This window comes from Vigna unguiculata, chromosome 3 (genome assembly GCF_004118075.2).
Source record: "Vigna unguiculata cultivar IT97K-499-35 chromosome 3, ASM411807v1, whole genome shotgun sequence".
NCBI classification, from domain to species: domain Eukaryota; kingdom Viridiplantae; phylum Streptophyta; class Magnoliopsida; order Fabales; family Fabaceae; genus Vigna; species Vigna unguiculata.
The window spans coordinates 15,643,625-15,653,615 of NC_040281.1; positions in this window are offsets into that span (position 1 = coordinate 15,643,625).

Sequence of the window (9,991 nt, forward strand, 5' to 3'; positions counted from 1 at the left end):
TGAATTATGTTTCCCAGATGGGAATTAAGCACGTGAAGGGTTGGACTATATTTGAAACTCCCTGGGTCCTAAACCCATATTTATTATGAAATAATAATTATTTATCGGGGGATGATTCACGCATATTTAGGTTGGGATAACTTTTTAATTTTAATTTTTTTAATATGAAAAAAGTACTTTAAAAATTATTGTAGATAATTTATGTTTAATTTTTTATTCAATTGATAATGAAGTTAATATTCCATTCGGTCTGTGTTGAAAAAGTGTTTCTTTTATGCAAATTTCTGTAGTTTTAGTTTGGAAAAATTATGCTAAAATGACAGTAATTGAAATTGTTAACATAGCTTTATAAGCAATATACACTTTTAAAATATAATTAAGTTTTCTTATATAATTATGTCAATTCATATGTCCCACACTAAAAATCAATAAAATATTAATCCAGAAGAGTCAGCCAAAAAATATAAAGCTAACAAATTTGGCGTAAAATCAAAGATTCTAAAATTTTCATTAATGGGACATACAATGGCATGCAATTGCGTCAGCCACTTGGTTTGTTCCATGATAAATTTCCTTTTACCAATTTATGGTGCATTTTTAATTTCAACATACAAAAAGGTTTTTGACACTCTTAACAGAGATTTTTATTTTGCAAGTTTTGCATCAGTTTGATTTCTATCGAAATTTTTATTTTGGTCAATGGTAAAATTTGTAGATGAGTTAGATTAGGGGATTCAGTATACCTTATTTTCTTTTGTCTTGTAGTGGAAGTTCTTAGTAGTGCCATTGCTATACTGTGTCACAGCAACATAGTTTTGATCCCTATTGCAGGACCTTGTGGAATGAGTTTTCCTACCCATATTTTATGTTTATGATTTTATCATTTTTTGTAGGGTTACCAAGTATAACTTGCAAGCATCTTTTCCAATCCTATGAAGGTGGTATTTGTCAGCAAGTCAATATATATAAAAACAAAAAGGTTTTATATAGGAAGAAAGTTGCGGCTGATACTTAGTTTCTCTAAAGGTTTGATTGGATCAGAAACTTTATTTGGATTAAAAACCATGGAGTCTTGGATCAAAAACTTTATTTGGACAATCAATGTTAACTTTGATCACTAATTTTTGGAAGCAATCTTGCCTATCTATCAAGGATGGTGTTTTGGCATTAAATCTAGCATTATGGTCAAAAGGGTTAACTTTTTCTTTTCTGAATAAATGGTTGATTGTTCCTAAAGTTGATTGACTTGGGATTCCTAGTTATTTTCACAAGAAGTTGGTGGCTAAGTTACACTTTTTATCAAACAAACAATTTCCTATACTTGATTTAGTTAGTTCGAAGACTTACTTTTCACTCTTGCAATCTCTAATTTAGTCATAAAATTGCTTATAATCTTGTTTTGTTCAACCTAGCACAATGAATGATTTAGTAGGTTGGAGCAAACTTATTCCTTCTTCTATCTCTTTTCTTATTTAGCGTACTTTTCATAACAGGTTAACATTGGATGATAACATCATCAAGCGTGGTATGATCATTTGTTTTTTGTTGGAAGAAAAGAAAATATATAAAAGGTGAATTTTTGTTTTAAAACTTTTCGTAAACAACTAATATGTCTTAGAAACCTTTTATTGAATCTATTAGTTAAGAAGATTTTTGTTTTATGAAAATTGAGAAATATATCAAGAAGGAAATATAAGAGACGAGGGATAAGAATAATAAAAAAAGACTTTTAAATTTGTTTGAATATACCTACTTCTACGTCTAATTACAATAACCTCAACATTTGTTTACTCTATCTTGATAATTCATATTACAGAGACACTTTAGTTTGCATGCAAAACATTTAATTACACAAGATATAAATTAAAATATCTTGAACACATCTTAAGAGATATCACATGTGAGAATCCAATAAATAATTATAATGATTTTTGAATTATTAAAGAACCAAACATATTTCAAAGTTAAGTAGATATTTTTCATTTTTAATCATTTTAAATTGGAGCCAATTTTTTTTAGTGTTTATAATTAAAGAAAAGAGAAATGGAAGAGAGAAACACCCACGATCCCTCTTGCATGTGGGTTTTTTGGTTGCATGTACTTTCTTATCGTCTAAACAAATCTAACTTTATGGGATCATAAAATCATATTTGATGGTTGATGGGGCTTTTGTTGTGTAGATATAACAATCTTTTGTTTTGAAGTTGTATAAAGAAAAAACATTGCTAAGAATCTTCCTTTAAGGTAAGATAAACTATTCATTTAGTTTGTTATTTTTAATTAGAAAAATGCTAATCGTAAAAAATGGAAAATTGAGAGAAAGTTCAATTGAATGAAATTTTGAGGTTTTAGGTGTTATGTTGTGTTTTGCGTGGAAAACAATTTTGGGTATTGGAATGTTGTAGAGTGATGAAAGGCTTAAATTGTTGGCCTGGAAAATTTTGCTGAAGAATGAATAAAAGTCATGTTTTATGAGTCTTGAGTAATGTGTCAACGTAGAGTAGAAATGGTAATGAAAGGGTGGGTTATGACTAGATTTTTGTTTCTAAAACAAATTAGAATTAAGTATATATGATGAAATTAGATCTCTAGATGTTAAATATGTATTATATTAATAAACTTTTATGTGTCTTGACTTATTGATCAGATTTATAATTAATTTTTATGAAATTGTGATGAATGTAATTTTGTATATAATATTTGGTGTGGAGGAATGCATTGAAATTGATATTGTCATTTGAATCTAGGCTAAGATGGATTGATAGTAGTGTTATTGTGCTGGGGAACTTGGAAAGATTAAAAATGTTGGGAGGGGTAAATTGTTTTGTGGGTTGATATTGTTAATGTGAGGAGGTTTGTAAGACAATGGTTAGAGGTTAGAGACACTGGTAAATCTTGGATAAAAAATTTGGAGGTGTTAAATTATACGTTTTTTAAATTTATTTTGTTTAACTATAAAAATTTTAGAAAATTGTTTTTCATTGTATTTAATTATTAGATTCACATGAAATTCTTAAGGTTTGATTGATGCATTTTTTTTTTATATCTATCACAAGTCTTTCTCTTGAAAAGGGAAAAATCAATTATTTTACTCATTATTATAAATTCTTCTAATATAAATTCATTACTCATCATCTATTTAAAAAAAAAAGATAAATTTATCACATTCAAGTGATACACAATAGACAAATTTATCACATACAAGAATAAAACAAATTGTTTTATAGAAAAAGTAGAAATTTAATTTATTCAAAAGAAAAAATTGATCGATTCAAAATATTTCTTAACTTTTTCAATTTAACCTTGATACAATTTTATTTTAAAAATAACCATGCATAAAGTTTAAAAAAGAAAATAAAAAAATTAATATAAATAATATAAAAATAATTTAAAATGCATATAAAAAATTAAATAAAAAAAATTAGGGGAGCCATGGCTCCCTATGTCATATATAAGGTCCATCATTGGTTAGAGGAACAAGTTATAAAATTGAAGAATGAATGTGATTTTGGTGACTTTATGATATATTGATTACATTGTGTCTAGCTTATTTGAATGTTGCTGGTATAGTACTTTGATTTCAATTCTAATAATCGTTTTACTTGAATGTTATCATGGAACATTTTTTAAGTAAAACTTTACCAATGTATAAAAGTTATCAGAGTGAGGATAGATATTGTTTTATGACTTGTGTAAACTGTTTTTAAGTGTTAGAAGAGGTTGAGAAACATCCTAAGTTGTTGACATGCGTAGCCTGGATGGTGTGTTACTTGAAGATTTGATGAAGCTTTGTTGAAGTAACTTGAAGCCATTGCTTTGGAATCATGCCTACATTGATGAAGTTATGGATATTTGATGTTGCTCAAGTTGATCAAACCTTATATGCATGCCCTCTATATGGATCAATCATGGGGAAAAGATTATAATTCACTTTGTAGACCATTTAGTATTTATTAGATGTATATGGTCTTTATTGTGCCTTTTAATCTATTGAAATATTTTTCAACAGGTTAAAATGTGTCTTTTAATTTATTGAATGGATTTTTAACAGATTAAAATGTTGAATGGATTTTTAATAGATTAAAAGGTTAGCTGCAGTGTCTTAAACTATGACTTATTGAATCAGTTGATTTATTTTTTAATCGACTGATTTCACTTAAGTTAAGTGAAATCCACCAATTGATTTGAAAATCAATCTGTTAAATTTCGTAACAGTTTGACTATAAGAGATGTATTTTTTGAAAGAGAGGTAAGAAGACCATTTTAGAACGCAAAATCATTCTGGAAACTTGGTAATTCTCTCTCTTTCGTGAGCATACAAATTGTAGCTGGTGAAGATTGATCAATTCTTGGAGCTTTTGGCTCCGTGTTTGAAGCTTGGAGAAGGTGGTTGTGGTAGGCAGGGTTGTGCTACCATTGAGGTTTGATGTTTCTCAAGCTTTGTGTGTGTTCCTAGTGGTTTTTCAGGTATGCAAGAGGTGTCTTGTTGTGCTGGTATGATTCTTGTGTGATTCAAGAGTCTTTTGTGTGTGATTTTGCATATTTTGAAAGTGTAAGGGTGTAAACTTTGTAAATATTTTGAAATAGTGCAAAGTCAGGCTCAGGTTGCCTTGACCAGCTAGATGTAGCTCAGGTTTGAGTGAACCAGTATAAAAATCTTATGCATTACTCTTTTCTCTAACCTTTCTCTCTCGCATTATCATTTAAAGTTTAAAGAATTGTGATCTAAATCATCTTTTTGACAATCTTGAGTGTTTTGGCATCATCTGCAGCATTGATCATGTTTGTATAACTCATTGGAACCTGTCTTGACTAATCTTTTATATTGATCTTGCTTTAAATCAGGAATCTGTATTTTTGCATTTTTTCCAGTATTTTAGTTGACTATTTTTGTGATTCAATCAATTGATTATATCAGTACTACATCAGTTTAATAAAATCAATCGACTAACTCTGTTTTTGATCAGTTGAAAGTGTACAATCAAGAGGTGTTTGCATCCTTACTTGTTGGTTGAGTTAATTCAATAAAAGATAGTTTTTAGCCTTTAAAAGTTACCTAAATTTTTTAACTAGCCAATTCAACCCCCTTCCCCCCTTCTTCGATTTCAACCATTTCAAAACTTACATAAGCTAGTTGAAATAACTTAAATTGCACTAAATTGAGTTTTGCATGCTAACATAGGAATGTTTGTGAAAATTTGTGTGATATTAGTAGTCCAATTAGTTATTTCCAAAAGAGTGGCACTTAACGACAACTCTAAATACAAATATTGTAAATGATTAACTTTAAAACCTTGCTTGAAGTAATGATGTGTGGTTGAGTCCTAGTAGTTATTTTCACGGGAAAATACTAATGTTTAGGGTGTCAAAATGTATTCAATGAGACTTTGGATGTGAGACTATCTTGACTCAACTAGTGTTTAACTCCACATGACAGACAATATGATACGAATATGAAAGAGAATCATACTTAGGGAACTAATGGGGTTAACCCTGTCATGACTTGGTTTGGAGACATTGGTCTTGGGTGATGGAATATCAATGACGGTTTTGGTAGCAAGCATGACAGTTGTAGAGTTTTACGAGTCCATTTAATACACTAGTCTTTCGGAAGCAGAGTCTAGAATTATTTTTGTTGTTTGAGTCACTGGGCTGAGCCATGTGGCTTGATACCTGATATATAATTTGATGAATGTGAATTGTGTGTGTCTTAGGGACTGAATTTTGTTAACTAAGATGTTTGGATAGAACAATGTGGTTTGACATTGGATAATACATGTTTGAGATTGGAAATTTTGTGAGTTTTTATGTTGGACTTTAAAGAGAAGGTTCACTTTATGAGTAATTGAGAAGTAGAGATATAGAGAAATGAGGAAGAATTTTTGATACAAGGCTTTGAAGATATAAATAGGAGCACTTCTAGTCTTCTAGGATGAATATGTATTTAGTAGGCATAACTGAAACTCTAAATTGTTATTGTGTTTGGTTTATAATGACCCTAATTAACACAATTGGATGTTATATATATATATATATATATATATATATATATATATATATATATATATATATATATATATCATTAGTTATATCAGATTGTTAAGTATATACATATTTAAGAAAAATTTAGGATGATACATCACCAAATATAGAAACAATTTACTGAAAAAGTATTTTTAAGAAAATTGAATCTATTAAATTTAATGATAATTGATTATAATGTTCTTCATTATATCTGAAAAAAAGAAAATTAAATTTGATTATTTCAACATCCAATCAATTAAATTAAATACAAACCATCTTTATGAAACATTAGATTACATCTTCACTTAGTTGATTATTTTTCTCTTAATTGATTTTAGAAACATAACAATAACAAGTTAACTATTTTTTTTGTTATAATTAATTAATATATACGTGTTTCGGAATAAATTGAAAGATAATGGATTGATATTAAAGATAATCAGTTATGCAACTTCTAAGTGATGTTTAAATCAATGCTTATGATGAATGTCATGTAAATTCTAACATAATCATTTATGAATGAATGAACCATGCTCATTTGTACATGAAAGTTATAATCACTTAATATTTTGGTTCATAATCAACATACATAAAAGTAAAATTAAATCTTCAAGCATCAACACTATTGATTTAGTTTATCAATGATCTCCTCTTTTTTTTTTCCTTTTTTTTTGTGATGAATAACTTCATACAACTTAGCACAACTTTCATGTAAGGCAATATGTAAAACAAATCTACATTTTTGCACCTTTGGTTATTATAAAAAGAAGAAGAAAACATAGGAAATTTTTAGAAAACATATATTTATTGATAATTAAACAAATTACATTCATTAATATAAGAATGAAGTACTGTCATAAAAAACAAAAACTGAGAATAAACTAAGTAGAGTAACAAAAATAAGCAACAAGAACACAAAACAAAGAAAAAAGCATGAGCATTAATTTCATTACTTTTGATCTTTCGTTTTATATGTGTTTTTCTAAGCTCCTATGCATGACAATTTTTGCAATTTATTTAACTTCCATCACCACAAACTTCTATTCTTTTCGTATCCAAAAGTTTAACACTTACTAAAAATTACTTCCCCAAATCTTTAAACCTAAATGCCACATCAATACTATTAGAATAAGCCCATGTTTTAAGCCCTTTTACTTGTCACTTCTAGGGTTAGTTTTGTGTGTGTATATATATCACACCTCATGTAACATTTTATACATACTCAATAATACACCATCCCATTCTTTATATATTTCTTTGTTTTCTACATAGTTTCAAGAGTCCCAAACATCCATGATTGAGAAAAGATATTTGTAGTAGTTTCTCTTTTCTAAACCCTTAGCCCTAAGTCTCTTTCGCAACTTTTATAATTGAGAAGAGATTCTTACAGTAGTTCTTATTTTCTAAACCCTTGGCCCTAAGCCTTAAGCCTATTTCGCAAATTTTATGATTGAGAAGAAATTCTTGCAGTAGTTCCTCTTTCCTGAACCCTAACCCCTAACCCTCTTTCGCAAATTTTCAGGCATTTGACCAGGTATTTGCAATCCTCTAGTATTGGGATCATATTCTGTTTTTGTTCATTGCTTCCGCTGTGTGGTTCACATTTCTGTTTTGTACTCATTTTTTTATGACAATTGGTAAAGATGATTCTTTTCAGTCTATTAATGTGCAATTGAATGGTAAGAATTATTCCTACTGGAGTTATGTTATGAAAAGATTTTATCTTGAAAAGTCCATGTGGGGTTATGTTTCAAGTGTTAAGGCAAAACCAATTGACACCAAAGTTGATAATTATGCTATCACTTGGGTCAATAATTCTATCACACACTTGATTGATGCTCAATTGGGAAAATATGATACTTCAAAGGATGTATGGGATCACTTATCTCGACTGTATAATTTTGACAAACAATATCAACTTGAGACAAATATTTGTGCATTGAAGCAAAATGACATGAACATTCATGACTTTTATTCTACCATGACAACCCCATGGGATCAACTTGCCTTCACTGAGCCTGCAAAATTGAGTGCTTTTACACTATATATTATTCGTAGGGAATCACAACATTTGGTTATATTTCTTATGGCCTTATGTAGTGATTTTGAAAGTTTGTGTGGTTCAATTTTGCATCGTAACCCTCGTCTTCTATTGATGATGTTGTTATTATTAGTAGAGGAAATTAGACTTTATACTCATAATGATCACAAGACTAGTCCTTCTTCCACTCCATCTAATGAATATCACCCTAAAGGGCTTTTCAGCTTGGGTCATGACCAGGCCCATTTATCTTTACATGTGTTTGTTTTTAATGAAATAAATGTTTGTTTTGGGCCTTGAATCTTTGGGCCATTAATATCTTTATGTCTACAAAATTGGGCTCTTTTTAAATGCAGCCCAATGAGCATCAATGCTGCCAACATCTTCAGCCATAATAAACATGAGTGGGCCACAAATAACCTTTTCTCCATCCAGCATCATACGTGAGTTGGCACTAGGCCTGAAGCCGAATTAAATGTACAACCAGCGCATCTCAAGTGACCCAGGGTGCATTCTAATTCAGCAAGCCCATGTCTTCTATTGGGCCTCCTTTTGTTTCTAGCAGTGCCTATGAAGACAACAACCATCTTTGGGCCAACAACGCATTCCAGTCTTCCCCAATTAAAGGATCAAGTTCGTCAGCTAGGGTTCCTTCTTTCTCGATCTATTTAGTTGTTAGGGTTTCGTTCCCACAAAAGGGTCGTTATCCTTTCTATCATTAGGATTTTGTTGTTAGACGATTTTCGCTTCCTTTCTTCCTTTCTCTTCTGTTAAACACTTTCACAGCCGCCTTTCATCTATAAAAGGTAGACCGATCGTTTGTAATGTTTTCAACTTTGATGATTGAATGAAATCACAGCTTGCACATTCTCGTCTTAGTTCACTTTCTCGTTGAGAGATTCAACCTAGGGTTGCATCTACCAAGTTTCTGAACTCCACCGAAGGAGCTTGGTGAGACCATCACCATTTCAAGCCTTTTGTTGTCTTCGTTCGATCATATCTGAAGAATCGAGATCTGGAAGCTTCGTGAGGATTTCCACCGTCAAAATGCGAGTCCAACGAGTTTCTGCGAGCTTTCGCTCATCACCATTTATTTTTGTAGCTTCAAATAGGTCTTCTACTATAGCTCAATAGAAACAACATGCTGGTAAAATTGCTTTTGACGAGTGTTCTTAATGCAAATAGAAGAATCATTGGAAATCTTAGTGTCCTCTGTTGATAAACAAAGTTACACCTTGTAAGACCCAAGAAATTTAAATAATTAAATAAATAATTATTTAATAAATACAAATAGTGAGAATCTTTATGACATAATGTTAAGGTTTATGATGTGGAATAGTACTAGTTTAAGTGGTTGAGAGTACTTGATTCTGTTAAGAGGACTTGGGTTTAAGTCCCGTGTATGTCATTTGTGTGATATTTTGATTGCTTAATATTTTAATAATATGTTTGATTATGTTGACTGATAATATAATCCTAAATGTATAAGAATTATCATGAAACATGAATTGGATGAATGGTTGTGCATTGGCTTGGTAATTACATGGTGATGGGTTCGAACCTTGGATAAAGTAAATTCATAACATCTTATTTTTTTTATGATGCCTTGAGGGACGAAGTTGAGTAGATGAAGAGTTGAATGTAAGTACTATGAACCTGAACACAAATGAAACTTAATAAGACATTAAGGACCCAATCAAACCATTGATTCAAACTTAATTTTGTTTTAATTTAATTTAATTCGTTTTAGGGCTAGAGAAAGAGGGAGAAGAAGAGAATTTCATGTGGCTTCCAACTAGGCAGTTTAGAACCCTAAAAAATTGAGTGAGGAGAGTGGGAGACGGCGGGAAGAAGGTCTCAAGAGTGGAGTTCACTGTTGGAGCGAAGAAGAATGATATTGGAGCAATTTTAGTGTGATTTCCAAGT